Source organism: Oryzias melastigma, linkage group LG17 (genome assembly GCF_002922805.2).
Source record: "Oryzias melastigma strain HK-1 linkage group LG17, ASM292280v2, whole genome shotgun sequence".
In the NCBI taxonomy this organism is placed as follows: Eukaryota; Metazoa; Chordata; class Actinopteri; order Beloniformes; family Adrianichthyidae; genus Oryzias; species Oryzias melastigma.
Genome location: NC_050528.1, coordinates 11,648,247 through 11,667,149, shown reverse-complemented (window position 1 = coordinate 11,667,149; position 18,903 = coordinate 11,648,247). Strand labels below are relative to the sequence as shown.

At 39.6% G+C, this 18,903-nt stretch overlaps 1 long non-coding RNA gene across 1 annotated transcript in view; it reads left to right on the top strand.

Moving 5' to 3' along the window:
- The first annotated feature begins 9,241 nt into the window (after window positions 1–9,241).
- Window positions 9,242–18,903, top strand: part of LOC118599972 — a 14,410-nt gene continuing 4,748 nt past the window's right edge. The window contains exons 1-2 of the long non-coding RNA XR_004949531.1: window positions 9,242–9,495; window positions 16,391–16,429. This is a non-coding gene — a long non-coding RNA (uncharacterized LOC118599972). The remainder of the gene's footprint in view (window positions 9,496–16,390; window positions 16,430–18,903) is intronic.

Here is an 18,903-nt window from a genome sequence, read left to right as displayed (position 1 = left end):
AGCTCTGAACAAGAAGAAAACACCAAAATATACTGTTTTACCTCCATTCTTTAGTGTTCTTAGAGCATTTCTCTTCCTCCGAACACGACTTTACACCTGAACAGAAGGATACCTTACCATCAGCTGCATACACTTAAAGTGAGGGAACGTTGATCTGAAGCTAGAGTGAGCAACCGTAGACAAAAGTGTTTTACTTATTACCTCTAGTTCCGACAAGAAAGTCCTGGAAGGGGCTGTTCCTCACTGATATCACAATGTGAGGACCCTGTTATTTTCATGGATTGGAAGGGGCTGGTGCTCAGAGAGCAGGTTTTTAGAGGAATACTTAGAAATAAAAATTTATAATACACTTAAAAGCTCAACAGTTAGTGCTCTCAAAAGTTGAATTCTTGATTTTCTGTCTGTCACCGCTCAAATGAACCTACTATTAGGATGACAAACTATTTTTTTAAGTGGGCAAACCTACAAAATCAGGAAAGGATCCTAACTTACTTCCTCCTCAGTGGCAGCTCTTCCCTTTTAATACACAACTGAGAGCTGAATTCTGAGTTGCATTTACTGTATTTTTTACTCTGTTCTCCTGACATAAAGTCTGAACTGCACTATGATAACCTCAGATTCATTTGACATAATCTGGTCAAAAGTTTAAATTTGAATGTAACAAAACATTACTGATATTTTTCATTTTTTTATCATTTTTTTAATTAGACTATTTATAACAATTTGTTTGACCACTGCTTTTTATTTGGGTTCATGTTCTCTATTAGATACTGATACTTCTTTCTTAGGTTTATCTATTATAATAAAAAGCAAAGGACAGCATACTCTACCCTGTGGTGTTCCGTTTTCTAGTGAATACAAGCTTGGATATTTGTATAAAGCCATAATAAAGTCCTCTATGATTTTACACAACACAATTAAGTTATTCTTATTGGTTTTTAGAATAACAAAATTAACATAGACACAAAAAAGAATGTATTTTTTTGTCATTTTCCATCTGAATTTATAGAAATTTGACTTGACTAAAACTAAAAACTTTATATCTTTAAGTATATAACATAAATGTCATAATTTTTTCCCCTATTTTAAGCGCCGATACAACTATCCGTGTTCGTAGACGAATTATAATAAGCCTAGAAATACAAATTTTATGCAAATTCTGAATTTGAAAAACTATTTTCATTAGAAATTACAATGTTAATCTATAGGATTAAAACATTTCGTTGTGGTTTATTATTACACATTTTTGAAATTTAACTACTTTCCGCCATTTTATTTAAAGTACTTTTATGAAATTTAAATTGTCATCAATATAATACAGTATTGTTGCAAATTTGGTCAGTACTTAAAAGTAAGTTAAAAATATTTATACAATTTATTCTGAACTATGGGTTTTATTCTTTAATTTCCAAATGTGTCACATATATCATTCTTACAGTGTTAGATATATTTATTCGGGTTTAATTTAGATTATTTATTAATGTTTTGCCTCTTATTTAGTGTTTCATAATTTTCTACCTACATTTTATTGGACATTTTCATTCGTTTTGATCTTAAATGTTTGCAGGCAATTAAAAAAAGTCGTATTTAATATTTCTTTAGCTCTTCAGACTAACCTTGCTGGTCTTTTAGATGTAATTAGCATTTCTAACGAAGGATGCCTCTTCAGCTGCACCGATGCCATGCAGACACCTTGCTGAAACAGCTTCCCTACAATTTTCCCTCCATCAGAGGACTCCCTTTTCAAGTTGGCCACCTACACTCCTACACTCCTTTACTGACAATATAATTGCACTAAACAGTTTCCTATTGAATAACTTCACATCTGGAACATTGATCTCCAGAGTGGTTTTTAGCATCCTTAGATATAAAAACAAATGCCTTCTTTATTTTTTTATTTTTATGACCATTTGTAAGTCTTAAATATTTCACCTTAAGATTTATTTCTATCTTTTACCACTATTTCACATTAAAAGATCTTTGTTAAACTTATAGAATAGCCCTGACATGGAAGAACTTTCTTTTATGTTATCCAGAGTCACTTGTGTTCAAGGTTTCAACATTTTTTGGGCAAAACCATTGCTCTCCTGATGGTTCAGGGTGTTTAATCCCTTTCAGAACCATCTTGCTTTCTTTTTGGAGCATCCTTTATTTGACTGGAAAATCCTTGACAGGTTTTATGTCAAATAAATCCACAGAATTTTTACAGTTTTTTCAAGCAAAAAAACACTTTTTAACTGAATTGTTTTAGATCAAAATCTCAAATTAATGATGGCCTATTTTGGTTCTGAAATTTACTTTTTGTTTCTTTATAAAAATGTATATAAAGCTGCACTTTTAAACTTCTACTTTTAACTTTTAAGTGAGTTTCTGATTCACTTCAGAGTAGAATGAAAAACCTTGAAATTCACTTCAACTTATTGCTGCTTGATCTTACAGTAAAAAGCACTTTGAGTTATTCAAAAAGATGATTATTTAATACACTCAATCTTCTTTTATTTTTGCAAACAATATTATGAAAGTGACACAGACGTAATCACTTTCTAAACATCTATTCATCCTTTTTCATAAAAAATCTATCCGGAAATGACCCAACCAGAATTTGAACCAGGGACTTAGTGTCGCCATAGAACCAAATATAAGACAGTGAATTATTCATCAAAAATAAACCTAAACTTAAATAAATGTTTAAAGAAAGGATGGATATCAACTGGGGAGAAATAGCTTCTACATAAAGATAAAAATAATTCAAGTCATTGTTATGTATATGTAAATTTAGATAGTTGTTATTTAATTTGTTTATTTATTTTGTGTACTATTGCTCTTTTTATGGATTTACAATAGTATCCAGATACATCTAAAAAGAAATAGTGGTGAAAAAGTAAAAAAAAAAAGTGTCAATAAATTGAGTTATTACACTTAAATTAAATATTTCAGTATTTTATTTCTTGAAGTTTTCTTAATGTGGCCTAAAAAGGAGGAAAACTGAAAAACAGTATCTCAAAAAATTAGAATATTGCATCCAACCAATCAAAAAAATGTGTTTTGAGCCCAAATGTCCAGCTCCTGTTCACTTCTGCATTTGTTGGTTTGGCCTCCTTTTGCATGAATGGATGTGGAGGCGATCAGCCTGTGGCAATGCAGAGGTGTGAAAGCTCAGAGAGAGGCCTTCAGGTCAAATGCATCGTTGGGTCTGCTGTTTAGGGTTAGATTTTCAACCGGGTTCAGGCACGTCAGTCAACACCACGGTCGTTGGAGCAGCTTTTTGGTACCTTCAGCAGTGCCATTCACAGTTCGATCTTTGCATTGATTCAGAAACTTCACACTCTTAAGGCAACATAGTTTCTCTGCCTCTCTATCCAACACTTTTGGATCTTGATTGAAATAAAATGCAAAACTAGAGATTAGTGAAACACTGTCTTGTCGGGTCCAGATGACCCTACTTTTAATGTAAACAAGCTAAGGAGAGCGGGAGGGTTAAACCGTTGCATGAGCTTTCAGTTGAGAGGCTGATAAAGGTGGGACAACATGAGTTTACAGTGAATTTTTCACAATATTTTTGTCTTTTATGCTGCATAATTTTATGTTTTGTAAGCATGATCATCAAAAATACAAAGAAATAGACTTGGAATGTTTCAATCTATGTGTTATGGTTCTATATTATAGAGGTAGCACAAACAATTTTCAATACAAGTTTAAAAAATGTAACTTTTTAGTTGTGTTTTTATGCTTAAAAAAGTTATTTATAATTAATATTTTTTCTAAATGTTTCTATTTCTTGCATTAAATGTGTTGCTTTATGTAAATAGACTGCTTTCTTCTTTTCTGTTCTTATGCTGAATACAAAATTTATCAAAAATTGTTCCTGTTTTTCACTGCAAATAAATCTCGTTCCTCTCTGGGGTTTTATGTGAAGGAAGAGACGATTTATTACATAACTGCCAGAGTAGATCAAGTCAGTCTCAACCTCTCATCTCTGCTCTGGCAGGGGCGCAGAAATCATGTCAAAATCGTCGTCTTCCTGGTTTTTACTGCAGTTGTGGGGATCCATTCGACATCAAATAAACCCAAAGTTTTGTTAATTTAACCTACACTCTTTTAATTATGTATTTTTAGGAAAGCAAAAGGCTGAAAAACACAATTTGACTTCTAATTGCAGCAAAAAAGCTATATCAAGTTAGATTAGTTTTATTGTAAAATTCATTCATATGGAGGCTTTTAATCTGAAAAGATTACTGTATTTCAGTCAGTTGATAATGGGGGAGTCTCTGTCCAATGAGATGTTTGTGTGTTTTCTAATAAATAATTTACTTTATTTAGATTTTTCATTAAACTATTCATGCATTATTGTTCTGATGGCTGTTTCAGAAATAAAAGTTGAGTCACTTGAATTAAAATAATTATATGTGGACTAAAACTGATGATGACAGTATTGACCCAGAAAAATAAATTATTCTTGAGACTGATGCACCCTGGGTAGATTTAACTCACAGAGATGAGATGCAGCATGATGTGTGCACCTTTTTTTTTTTTGGCCTGGAGAAATAATTTAACATCCACGTGATTTTTATCGGGTTCTGTAACAGAAAAACCCAAACAGAACAAACACGAAAGAAAACGGAAGTCAAGAGGAGAACAAAAATGCATCCATACATTATAATTACACATCAGCAACAATGAAAGCCTCAAATCTGGAATGGCGGAAACAATAGGAGATAAAACTGCGCCGGAGGTAATGAGGTGGGTAAACAGAGAACAGGTGGCCAAATGCCATTCTGGAGACACAATAAGGCTAACTGAGGACATCTAGGGAAAATGACAGGCCACAACAGAGAAACCCCAAATTCCAATAAAAAGCCCAAAGCTGCTCATAATCCTCAGAGGAAACGGCAGAACAAAATGGTCCTTAAGTGACCAAACATGAAACCAGAGCAGCAAACAATGAAAAACGGACTAAAAATACGATTGAAAACCATTTAGATTTAGGAAAACAGCATTTAACACCTGGCCATAAAGAAGCCAATTTAAAAAATATTTTTTCATTAAAAAAAAATTAAATCAGTAAATATTTTTATGCAGAAAAACACGTTTTAATCATGAAAGATTAGTGGTAATTTGACATTTTTACTAGAAATGTTGACGATTAAGAACATTTCATGGACTCAAATTTATCAACTTATTACTTTCTAGTTAATTTGAGTTTAAAGTGGCCATACCATGAAAAATCCACTTTTTGAGCTTTTACGTGTATTTTATTGTTAAGTCCTCAGTATAAACAATCCCAAACTGTATTTTGATCAGTTAACACATTTCTGAGTAATCCAACAAGCAGGTCCTCACATGCTTACATCACAAGTTGAGAACCGCCCCTTCCAGGAAGGGTCTGCTCCGCCCCCAGGCTTACACAAACTCTTTCTCCGTGAAGCTAGCGGTGATCAGCTAGCTTTGCGAGCCCCCCACCCCTGGCTCGTGCACAGTCGTGCAGACACCGGCTGTTTGAGAACCGGTTTAGTGGTGACCAAGAAACGCTTGCTCGATTTAGGGTTCAAACTTCATGACAAAACATCTGGTGCGAAATCTGAACATGTTGGGATGGATCCTGAACGTATCAGAGAGTGGCACAAGCAGACGGGGGAGAAATGGAGCAGACTATTTCCCGGTGGAGTGAGGGAGAAGACTATTTCCTGGTGGAGAAACGGAGCAGACTGTAGCCTGATGGAGAAAGGGAGAAGACTATTTCCTGGCGGAGAAAGCGAGCAGACTATTTCCCGGTGGAGTAAGGGAGAAGACTATTTCCTGGTAAAGGAATGGAGCAGACTATTTCCTAGTGGGGAAAAGAGAGTAGACTATATCCTGTCGGAGAAAGGGAGCAGACTATTTCCTGGTGGAGAAACGGAGCAGACTATTTCCTGGAAGAGAAAGGGAGCAGACTGTAGCCTGATGGAGAAAGGGAGAAGAATATTTCCTGGCAGAGAAAGGGAGAAGTCTATTTTCTGGTGGAGAAAGGAAGAAGACTATATCCTGGTGGAGAAACGGAGCAGACTATTTCCTGGTGGAGTAATGGAGCAGACTATTTCCTGGTGGAGAAAGCCAGCAGACTATTTTCTGGTGGAGTAAGGGAGCAGACTATTTCCTGGTGGAGAAAGTGAGCAGACTATTTCCTGGTGGAGAAAGGGAGCAGACTATTTCCTGGTGGAGAAACGGAGCAGACTATTTCCTGGAAGAGAAAGGGAGCAGACTGTAGCCTGATGGAGAAAGGGAGAAGAATATTTCCTGGCAGAGAAAGGGAGAAGTCTATTTTCTGGTGGAGTAATGGAGCAGACTATTTCCTGGTGGAGAAAGCCAGCAGACTATTTTCTGGTGGAGTAAGGGAGCAGACTATTTCCCGGTGGAGAAAGTGAGCAGACTATTTCCTGGTGGAGAAAGGGAGCAGACTATTTCCTGGCGGAGGAAAGGAGCAGATTATTTCCTGGTGGAGAAAGTGAGCAGACTATTTGCTGGTGGAGAGACGGAGTAGACTATTTCCTGGTGGAAAACGCAAATGACAAATTGAGAGAATTGGTTTGAATGTGGATTATTGAGTAAAGGTAGAAAGGAAGAGGGTTTTTGACACTGAGATTGTCTATGCTTCAAAGAGAACAGAAATGTTCACAACCAGTGCTAATCACAACAATCTTCTCATCATTTCAATACATCCTGAAATGTTCATCCTGTGTTGTTTACATTTTTTGACCCAATTTCACCACAAAATGAACCCATTAGCCATCCCCATTCTGTCTGGGATAAATTTTGGGGATAAATGTCCAGGCTACACTGTATTTGCGTCAGTATAAAAATTTGATTTTCATGGGTGACAAGCTGACGAAGCCAACTCTTGGTTGGCGTCATGAAATGGGCGACACCCTCGAAGAGTAAAAGGTGGAGCTTCAGATATCAAGTAGTTTTACTTACGGGTATGAAAAGAGTTCATAAAAAAACTAGTATTTCATAAATAATTTGTTTTTTAGTGCTCCAAAGGTAAAATATGAACATATAAATGGATATAGTTCACACTGAAAGATTTGAGAAAATCATGGTATTTCCCCTTTAAATAAAACCTGAAACATATATTTCTTTGCATGTAGTTGAACCTGATCATGTTCTTACAGTCTCATGATCTTCACAAACTTCAATCTTTCTGGTGTTTGTGGACAATTTTAGGGTTTTTCGGAGTAAACAACAAGAACAGGAGAATCATTGTGCATACGGCCAGTCTCAAGGCGTTTTCTAAAATTGTCACAAAAAGGCTTGTTTTGACTTTACGGGGGAAATTATGATTTTTATTTTTTTTTTACTGTATTTTAATTTCCCATCATCTACTGCTTGATTTTGCTCAAACATGGCATCTTGTCAGAATGGGGCATGAAAAGCAGCTTGGTGAGGATGAATGAAGTGTGTCGCAAGCAAATAATTTTCTAAAATCCATAAATCTTTGAGATTAATTTTGGAATTTATTTTCTAGTGGGCTAAAAGCAAATATTAGTTTTTCAACAATCCTCAAGAATTTCAACAATATCCCTTGTAAAAGGTTTCAAAATGTTCACATTCAGGGTTGATGGCAGCATGAAAGAAACCCAACGGAATATTCTTTTTTTTCCTTTTTCGTTACTAATGCTATTCAGAAGGGTTACACCACATGATGTCATCTGAACAGGGTGATTTCATTGTAAGGTCACAGCCGGGAGTGAGGTAATCATCTGAGGGGACGCCCTTCAGGGAAAAGGGACCCCAAAAGTTCCCATCAGATCTTGTAGGACAAACTCACCTGCAGTTCAGTTGAGGGAAAGGAGCCTTCATCTCAATCACAAAGCCAAGACAAACATCCACACAGATTTGTACAAATGTATGACAGTGCCTTAATATCAACCAAATTCTTTACTTTTTGTCAAAAAAATGAAACATGAACTGCATTGAATATGAAATTATGAAGGTTTTCACATGATAGTCGCACGCCAGAACACCCACACGGATTTGTGAAAGAGCCGTGATTGAAGCTGCCGCCTAAATAAAGAGGAAGGAGAGATTAGAGGCTTTAAGGAAATCAAGCCAAGGCTGTTGCTCTCATTTGGATGTTTGAAATTAGACCGAACACCGAATAAATCTAGACTCGAGAGAGAGAATCGTTCCCACAGGTTATGCAAATTAGCCTCACAATAATCCAATGATGTGCTGCTTTGTTTGGGTTTGAACATGCGGAGACAAGGGCAGAGAGAAGGGATAACCTGTCGTCAAACTGTCAAAAAAAAAAAAAAAGGTGAGGTGCTACCTTCCAAAACCACAATTCTGGGCCTAATAAAGCCCTGTAAGGAGATTTTTTTTGTGGAGAAATGTGTTCAATCACCATGGCTACTGGTCAGAGCAGAGCCCCACTGTGGTTATTAGGATTTCTCTGTCTACCGAGTGCACAGGTTAACAACTCCCGGTCTGTGCTGTGGATTCAGACAAGTGTGTGTTCGAGAGGCCTCCCCAGCTGTGATATAATATTGTAATGACTTCCTCACAAGAAAGAAGTGGTGAAGTTTCAAACCCCAAACGCTGAAAGCGGACTCCAGCGGCAGCACTGATGGGAGCAGGGAACACGAGAAAGCTTTGAGTTGTATCGATTCACTCGTGTCTCTGAGTGAGGAGCAACCAGAGGATCTGAGAAAGAGAATTATCCACGCACTATTTCCTTTCCCTGCCCCTGTGTGAGAAAACTGTGCTGCTCCGGCTTTCTGGTGGTAGCGGAAACACACTCAGGGTTCCTGTTTTATGCAGGGAGACAGGCTGGCACACTTTTTCCTGAGAGTTGGGGACAACATTTTATTTATTTATCGCTGCTCTCCTTCATCTGATTGGCTGCTGGAAATGAAAATGTCAGTTTTACCTTCATTTTCATTTCTTCCCACAAATATCATATTTCTAATGGAAAATTGCCATTAGGGATGTGTGTGTGTGTTTTCCCCAGAGGATCCAATGAGAGTCCTCAAGTCCTCAAAGCTTATTCAGACTTAAACTCCAATTTGGCCGTTATCCTTATGAAAAAGATAATCGCCATAAACCCCCCAAAAAAGGAAAATCTGAGAGTGGGGGCATTGTCTGCATATGCTGCTTTGCCCTCAGAGTACCCCCCCCCCTTTTCCAAACTGCTCCTGAATAATACACGACCCCCCTCCCCTCCCCACCCCGCTCCCATCCCTGCCCACCCAGCTGGTCCGGCGGCCAATGGCAAGAGCCCGTTTCTATCAAGCTATCCTCTCGGAGCCAATCCGCGCCGTCCCAGGGATCCCTGTAAACCGGAGCCGATCCCTTCTGTTCCTCAAACGTAATCTGCGGCGCGGGGAGGGAGGCGCGCTCGCGCGGGCTTGCTGTGGAGTTGAACTCGGATGGAGATGATGCCAGGTCAGACGCAGGCAGCGTGGCACCGAGTCTGGGTGGATGGATGGGTGGAAGGATGGGACAGAGAGGGAAAAGATTGTGAGTATGCCACCGTGTGAAATGCGCTTTTTTCATGAGGGCGCAGCGCTCCGATTCATCCATTTACGCGTAAATCGGTGTTTTGGTCCACGCTTTTTAACGCACGTGTTAATATTAGACTATATCATAGAAAAACACATGAAAAGAAACAGGGAGGAACGCTTTAGCCAATCTCTTTGTGGTTAGGTTTGACGCCACATCCAGGCGGCTGCGCGACTCTCTGCACGTCCAAAATCTCTACTTAGGCAGGATTTTGAGCAAAACCAACGATTTACTGCCATGAATCATATGCAAAAGAGAACTTCTGAAGTGCCATCGACGCGCGGATGCTGTCATCTCCTCCTGGAAAAGTTTCAGCAATCTGGGTTAAAAGAGAATTCCTCTGGACGGATCCTAAATTTGGATTCGTTTCGATCAGGAGACAGTCTCCGAACAATGCGCACCGGCTTTGTATGGACCATCTGTCATGATATCGACAGTACAGCAGCGCTGCTGCTCCCCAAAACACCTGAAGAGCAGAAAACGGGAAAACGGACAGCCATCATTCAGAGCCGCCACCCGTCTCTCACCCAACGCGGCGCATGATCGGGGTGGATGCGTGCGTAAAAAAAAAAAATCGTAGGAAAAAAACGGAGCTGCACTTAACGCGCGTCTCAAGAGGACAGCGATACACACTTCACGCCCATCTGGAGTGTTATACAAATGAAACAAAGAATACAGTGCGAGGAGAGGAGAGGAGGGGAAGGGAAGGAAGGCATGGATGGCTTTGCGCATCCTCCAAATCCTTCGGAAACAGCTTTTGCGCATCTGACTTCCGGGCGTAAATCCAGGCCTCCAGCACATGGCAAGAAGAAAGTCCAGACTGCCATTTTCAGGGTGGGCACTTTTCTTTTCTTTTTTGAGAGGATGCACGTTACTCAAGCAAACACAGGGCTGTCCGCGTGCAGTTTTATGGGGCACAGAGGTGCGACTGTGGCTCTGAGCTTTGACTCTCCGCGTAATTTATGCTGCTCCTCTTAGGCAGGCAGGAGAGAAAAAAAAACGCTGCTTACTCTCTCAATGTGCAGTGCCAAGCACTAATATGCCTTAAGGTTAATGAGGCAGTCTCCATAAATTCCTCTGCCATCTGGATACATGGGTCTAGACGCTTAGAGCAGCACTGCTTTTTACTGGAAGTTTTAATAGAAAACAGCACTTTGAAATTGTTGTATAAAAATGGGTGATGGAGGAAGAAATTCTGGTGCAATGTGGCTTCACTTCCGTAGAGTTTGTGTGAAAATAAAAGAAGAAGCTGCAAATGTATGTCTGTTTAATTCAGTTTCCAGTTGCTTTCCTATAGAGTCATCAGGAAGGGATGAGTGAGCAGAGCAAAAAGCCGAAGTCGTCTTCCTCCTCCTCCTCCTCCTCCTGCTGCTGCTGCTGTAATGTGCGCAGAGGAGCATTTGGATGCCGACTTATCTCCTGCTGGAGCTATGATCATCATTCTTGTGTAACTCATTATCACATATGATGAGATTCATCAGCTGCACCCTGCAATTATGTCGAGAAGCAACCTGCTATCACAGCGGAGAGCCTCTCAGCCACAGATCTCTGTTGTTCCTCCATTACTCTTCATTCTTTAAGACAGAATCATTTGAATTAAAATACGAATGTTTGTCTTTGTCAGGGGGGGAAATGTTTTTGGAGCATCAGGGGGTCCCATTATAGCGATTTCTCTCTGGTTGATTTAATTCTTTAAGCCAGGGGTCCCCAAACTTGTTCTTGTGAGGGCCACAGTTTTCTTCTCTGATGAGGGGGGCTGGTTAACAATCACTGCCTAAATGTTAACATTTATGGTTTTCCAGAAAGCCACACATAGCCATATTTAAATAATTCCTTTCTTTAAAAATAATACTAAAAAAATGTAAAAATTAAACCAATAAATAGTCTTTCCTCTCCCGTCATAGTTCAGACTGCAGAAGGGTGGAATAAAAGTTCTATGTGGCTCTCGATCGGTCAGATTGAGAAAAAAAAATACGTTTTTGGGGGGGCCGGGCCAAAAGCTGAAGTGGGCCAGTTCCGGCCCGCGGGCCGTAGTTTGGATGTAAAATAAACATCCATTTAGTTGTCTTGATTTTTATTTCTATTTACTAAAAAAATTGTTGCAAATTTTTACCCGAGCAACAATTATTAATAATTCATTTCAGTAAGCTTCACAGAAAAAATGTTAAAAGTTAAACCAATAAATATCTACGCTCTGTTCAGACTGTAGAAGGGTGGAATCAAAAGTCAAGTTTTATGTGGGTCTCGATTGGCCAGACTGAGAGAAAAAAAACAAAACATAAGTCTTTGATAGTATTTTTGAAGTCCGGGTCAAATTTGGAAGTGGGCCGGATCCGGCCCGCGGGCCGTAGTTTTTAAACCCCTGATCTAAACTAAACAACCACTTAGTTTTCTTATTTTTTCTTCTATTTTACTAAAAATAGTTTCGCAAATTTTGACCTGAGCAATTTTTAGTCATTTATTTTTAGGAATTTTCACAGAAAAAATAATACTAAAATATTTTAAACTTCAAACCAATAAATAGTCTCTGCTCTCCCGTTACTGTCAGACTGTAGAAGGGTGGAATAAAAGTCCCGTTTTATGTGGGTCGCGATTAGCCAGATTGAGAAAAAAATCTGGAAAAAAAAAACAAAATACAAGAGAATCTTGGGGGCCGGGCCAAATGTGGAGGAGGGCCGGATTCGGCCCGTGGGCCGCAGTTTTGGGCCCCTTGATGTAAACTAAACATCCACTTAGTTTTTTTATTTTTTCTTCTATTTTACTAAAAAAAAAAAAAAAATGGTCGCAAATTTTTACATAAGCCAAAATTTGGAATAATTCATTTTAGTAATATTCACAGAAAAAAAAATACTAAAATATTTTTAAAAAATAGTCTACACTCTCCCGTCATTGGTCAGACTGCAGAAGAGTGGAATAAGTGTAACGTTCTATCGGCCAGATTGGAAAAACAAAAACAAAAAATCATAATTCTTTCATAGTGTTTGGGGGGCCGGGTCAAATGTGGAGAAGGGCCAGATCCGGCCCGCGGGCCATAGTTTGAGAAACCCTGTTTTAAGCCTAAAAACATAATATTTAATGAACAAAAAATGTGTTTATAATCTAATAAATATATTTTGTTGTTTTTTTCCATCTCAGCATCTGTCTTTGGCCCCAGTGAGTTCACATCAGCAGGAACCTGTGTTGGAAACGATGTGTTTGTGCTCCCCCTGTGCTGGGGAAGGTTAGATAATGGAGACCCCTGTCCCCCCCCTCCCAGCCTCAGGCGTTGCGACACACAGCCTATCTAGATGAGTGGGTGACCTCTGACCTCTTGTCTAGCCGAGGGCTCAGGTCCTCTCGGGTCAAGCCAGGTGACTTTCAAGAGCCCATTGGTCCGTTCAGGAGCACATGACATTTGAACTCCGTCCACTTCTGAACCGAATGCACTCTTTCGGTGGGGTAATTATGATACTCTAGCACGCCGTGTGCGAGTTTACAAGAGAAGTTTGGGCTTTAAACATCTACAAATTTTAGAAAAAAATACTTTTTTTTGTAGTTTAAACACAAAAACTGTAACTTTTTAAGCGTTGTCACGATCAACATAATTCCAGTAGATTTTGAAGGAGAAAAGCGGCGCACGCCGCTTTTCTCCTTCAAAATCTACTGGAATTATGTTGATCATGCTAGCAATTAAAAACGGAATTAACGGGTTGACTCGAAGAACAGATTCGGCGCCGCTCATTTAGACATAAAATCTCGTCACAGCGAAGAGGAACAGGCTGTCTCAATTCTGTCACAACACGTTCTCTTATTGTATCACCGTGCCAGACACTCCCCGTGGAAATTTTGGAATCTTTCCCATTGTTCCTTAAGGGAAGGGGGCTTTCATATGGAAGTGGGGAACGCCAGGAAATGACAGGCATTCTTTGTGGACTATTTGAAAATAAACTCTTCTCTGTCGACAGGCAAAAACTAGAGATGATGAGCTTCTTTTTTTTCATTTCCAGACCATTTCTGTTTAGATTTTTTTGAAACTAGAGTGACATGTCCTTGGAGTTTAGGCCTTTTTCTCCCCCTCCTTTCTCTCTCTCTCTCTCTATTTTGTCCTTATTTTTACTCTATCTGCCCCCGGCTTTTATTTCAGTCCTGCTGCTTGAGCTTTGCTTTATGATGTGTGACAGTGGGTTTGGTCGCTGCTGCGGCGGTCTGAAACGTACAGCTTTACATTCAGGCGCCTGCGGTCGGGTTTGGTTTGGGGAGGACTTAAACTCCTTTCACCTCCAAAACATGTCCTCGCATACAGGAACTCCCTTCATTCTGCTGAGCTGGCGTGAAAATGCAGAGCAGGAAAGGGGAGGGAAGTAAAACAGAAAAAAAAAATCAGTGTTTCCCACTTACTCAAACAAAAAATGGACTAAATTTACCTTTTATTAAATTGACAAGTTGCTTTTTCTTTGGGCTCAAATTGTCTCCTTTTCATTTAACGTTTTGTCATCACTTAAATCCCTTTTGTCCATCTTTCTGCCATTCCTCTTTCTTCCTCTTTTGCTCTTTTTTTCCCACCAGGCCAGTGGTAGTTCCCAGGTATTTGACCAGTACAGCGTAGCTGGGAAGTTGGTTGTTCTGTCCCACTGTGAGACAAAGGCAGCATGCCTCAAGGAGAAGGATGAAAGGAAACGGGGCTGCGCTACCACTCCTGTTTACAATCGGAAACCTCCTTAGCGAGGCTGTAGAGCAAATAACCACCTTGTCTCTTCTCCCCCCTTTTTTTAAAAAAAAAAGTAAGCTCAGAAACTTTAAGGATGCATCTTCATGTAGGAGGATGTATGCTTCAAAGTTGGATAAAGCGAAAAAAAAAAGCTTAAAAATAAATAAAATATGAGAGCAGAGCAGGTTATAACTCTGATTTAGGTTATGTTTGGTGTGTAGAAATCATTTTTTTGTAATATTTCAAATGATGCGTATCATTTTCTTCCTCTTAAGCCAATTTAATAAAGTCTCAAATACATTTTTTTGAGTATTTGAATAGAAATGACTAATTTGTTGCAATAAAACATTCATATATTGGAAAATAAACACACTGCAGAAACAAGACCTATAAAAAACATTTAAAAAGTATTTAAATAAACAAAAAAATCAGCCAATTGGGCAAGAAAAATTGTCAAAAAAAGCTTTATTGATACGTTTCATTTTTTTTTATTTGACAAGGGTCTATTTACTTTCTTAAGATTAAGTTTTTGTAGTGTAGCCAATTCCCCGGTGCAGAGAATGTTCCTGTTTTACTTTTACATCACGTTAATTCTCCTTCCGTGTTGTTAAAAACTTATATAAATTACTGCAAAATCCCCAAAACATTAGTAATTTGCACATTTATAAATTTCTGTCTGAGGGATTACTCATTCGAACTCGTACCTGCATGTTGGAGGGTGATTTTTTTTTTTTTAGCTGCACACATGTTTTTTGCATTTCTCTGCTGGCCCTAACTGACTGTTCCGTCTTCTGTCATCATCTGTGGTGTTAGTCAGGGGGAGGGAGCGGAAGCTGCAGGAGTCTTTTATGACTTCAGCTCCACAGACAACCTGTTCTCAGGCACCTCTCCTCTCTGCTGGCACTTTTTTATGACATCATAAACTCCCCCCACCGCCGTTATTTCCTCTGGCCAGCCCTAGGTGGGTGGAAAGGACGTACCTGGCCAAGAATTGTCTCAAATTTCCGACAAATCCACGGAGAACTTATTAGAGCCTTTTCTAATGTGACAAGTGATCTCCATAGAAATATGCTTCCAAACATCTCCTCTGTGCGCACTCCAGAGCATCAACGACGGCCCGCTCTCATTCCTGTCGATATCTTTTGTTTGCCGAACTTTTAGGGATGAGGGGCAGAAAAGAAAGGATTAGAGGAAGAAAGAAGAGATTTTAAGGGGGGGGCATAGGGACCCTCAGGAACATTCATCGCTCACATTCATTTGACGCTGGCCTCGGCTGGCCTCAGGGAGGCTGGAACAATACACGCACCAGCGTGACAACATTCCTTAAGGTTAAAAAGGTTAGGGGTCACCCTGTGACCCCACCCTGCCAATCAGTCGCAGGGCACTAACTCAGTGCCTTTTTGCTTTATGTCTTTGCACTTGTTGAACAGACTCGGCACCTTGTGTTACAATGTGCCCTTTGCTCTCTAATAGACTGGAATGGCACAGATCACTTTTAACAGTTTTCTAATGCTTGTTAAATCAGTTTTGGCTCAAGCATTGTCAACTTAAATGTGCATTGAGGAGGCTGCGAGGCAGAAGGGTCCACTTTCTTTTCACTTGTGAGGCCCCCTCTGTTAAAGGAAATAAGCTGCAAAACATACAAATGGAGTAAAAAACTTCCACCCGGAATATGGTAGAAGAACAGCCAAATAACCTGTAATTATTGTCCATAGTTGAGTTATATCTGTTTCAATCCATGCTCAGATTTGTTTTTTTCTTTCTGGGTGAAAAATCTAGTTTTTTATTTGTAAGGAGAAACGCTGCAACTTCCCATAAATGCTGAGAACTCCTATTAAAACATAGCATATATGCACATGTAGGCACGAAGCAGCATTCGAGGCCCCTACAGGCAGGTCTGTTAGTCATTATGGCTGAACGTACAGTATATACCGGAGTGGACATGCAGCAGCTCCGTTCAAACCTCACCCACGGCCACATCAGACCACCCAGAGACAAAGCCCTGGCACTTCCTGTGCCAGCTTCCATCGCTCAGCCTCCGGGGAAGTGTGCTTTGGGATTTCCGGGGGATGCGCTGGACATTAATCTTCTGTTGATGAGGAAACTTAGTGAAAAATAAAAAAAGGAGCTACTTTTTTTTAATTTGTGATTACTTTTCTTTTTCAGGTTTGGACACAATTCCTGTGACTTCATCGTTCCAACCAGGTACATTCTAGAAAATTGTTAAAAATGTCTTTAGTTTATCTCACACTCTTTACAATCCTTTATAGAGCAGCTGAAAGATGTCCTCCCCGTTTAGTGAATCAGCTTACAGTAGAGGAAGGAGACATTGGTCTCTATTAGACTGCAGTTAGAAATGAAAGCCTATCCGGCTGCAGCTGCGGAGGGGCTCCAAAGACGGGGGACATTTATTGTCAGGAACAAATAGAGGCCTTTTTATTTTGTCTAGCAGCTGACGCCTGTCCCCACCCACTCCTCTAAAACCGCTTTTGTCAGAAATATAGAGTGGCCTGCTCAGGCAAGAGCCAGAGACCATGAGAGTTTCCGAACAGAAAAAAAACAGAAGTGTGGGGCGCGATGGGCTTGGAGAGGAAAGGCCCGGCTGTTTGCCATATGGTGTAATTATCCGCAATTTCAAAAGATTATCTCCCGCCATCGATAGAGTTTCGCTGAAGAATCCTTGTTTCAGCAGATAGTGTCTGTGGGTTTTGATCTCTGGTTTGTAGATCCAGTGTTGAGTTGAGACTCTATGACCTGCAGCTTGCCCCCCATTTAAGATGGGTTAGCTATAACCCCCCACTGCACACTCTAAATCCAGTCCCCCCACCCACCTCCATCTCTTGGTTACACACATATACGCCTGCAGAGACTCTCAACACAAAAGAAATATTCAGCTGTGGAGAGGGGGTCCCCTCAGAGGGCGCGACATTGAACTGGAGGGGATTATGGCTGCCTGACACTGGGGTTGCCATGGCAAAGCCCCCTTTTCTCCTTTCCCTCGACCCCTCTGTCTATTTTTCATTTAATGTCTCATTGTGGGTTGAAGTGTAAGTGTGTGTTTGTGACTGTGATGGAGTGGGGTGGATGTAATATGCCGTATAATTTTAGTCTGGAGCTTGGGGGGGAGCGAGAAGAGAGAGATCCACCTCCTCACGTGAAATCCGAACATTGTTTTTATATTAGTTTAACAGTGATATTAAAATTGTAAAAAAAAAAAAAAAAAAGTTGTTGTTTTCCCTTGTCGTTTGCACGGTCTAATTGGTTGAATGGACAAAGAGGAACGCTTGTCGGGAGAGAATGCAGAGGCAGTAATTCTCAGATCCTGCATATGCACCCAACAAAAACCCCTCTGTCTGTTTTATGACTTTCTGAATTACAGCTGCAATAATGTGACACATTACTCATCTATTGTAGCCGGTTTCTTCTCATGCGAGCTAGATGCCCGCCTGCCCCGGTTGAGTAATGGATGCAGGCCTATAGCTTGCACAATGACATCAGCACCCCAAGCTGGAGGGGGGATGAATGACTGCGGATTGTCATTCTGACGTCAATCTCTGTGCAACCAGCAGTGCCTGCTTTGGCCTGCTTCTGATAATGGGGGGCTCACAGTCTGTGGTGGAGAAGGAGGGGGGGTCTGAAAGAATCTGCTTAGTGCAAGGGTGTCAAACTCAATCGCACGGGGGGCCAAAACCAAAAAAACATAGTACAGGATAAACATTTGTTAAACACACTAAAACTAAACTTTTTGAACTTTAAAAACGTAACTTTTTAACATTACTAGGGATAAATCGACTTAAACTTTAAATAACTTTCAATATTTTACTCTCTGTAAAAATACATTTTTTGTGGTGCCACTAATAATAATAAAATGAAATGATCTGTAGGGCCGGATTTAATTTCCGACTTTAACACATGTGGATTAGTGGGACGGGAGCGTTGTTTTCTGCTCTAGATGTCCAGATTTAGGTTGTTTTAATCAGATTTTTTTATCTAATTTGTTTAGAATTAAATGGTTTTAAATTCTTTTTACGACTCCGATAGAAGTCATGTCCCCAGATCTAATCAAGAGGAGACCGGACACTTGGAAAGAAACTTGATTTTAACCATAACAGTTATAGTTTTTAAGCTTTAACCCTTTCACACCTGCAGCGGTGATGTTTGAACACAACATTTTTTAACATGCTGTAACCTTTCAACCGTTAACACGATCAATGTAATTCCAGTAGATTCTGAAGGAGATTCTTCAGAATCTACTGGAATGACGTTTATTGCATTAACAAATAAAAAACTAGATATATGGCATTACATGCGATAATGCTAGCGTGAATGCTGAATGTGGCTGCTCAAGATGCTAGCGCTGATAGCCGAAAATGCTGAAATTGATAACTAGCTAAAAATGCTAAAGCTGATAGCTGAAAACTCTGAAGCCAAAAGCTTGCTAAAATATTAGCTAAATGCCAAATTACTTAATAAAAAAAAAGAAAAAGGTCTAATTTTGCCAAAACAGCTAGCATAATGCTAAAATATTTACCAAACTCCAAATGAGTCTAAAAAATTGATAACTAGTTAAAAATGCTAGTGCTGAAAGCTGAAAAAGCTGAAGCCAAAAGCTTGCTAAAATATTAGCCAAATGCCAAATTAGCAATAAATTAATAAATTTTAAAAAATGTCCAATTTTG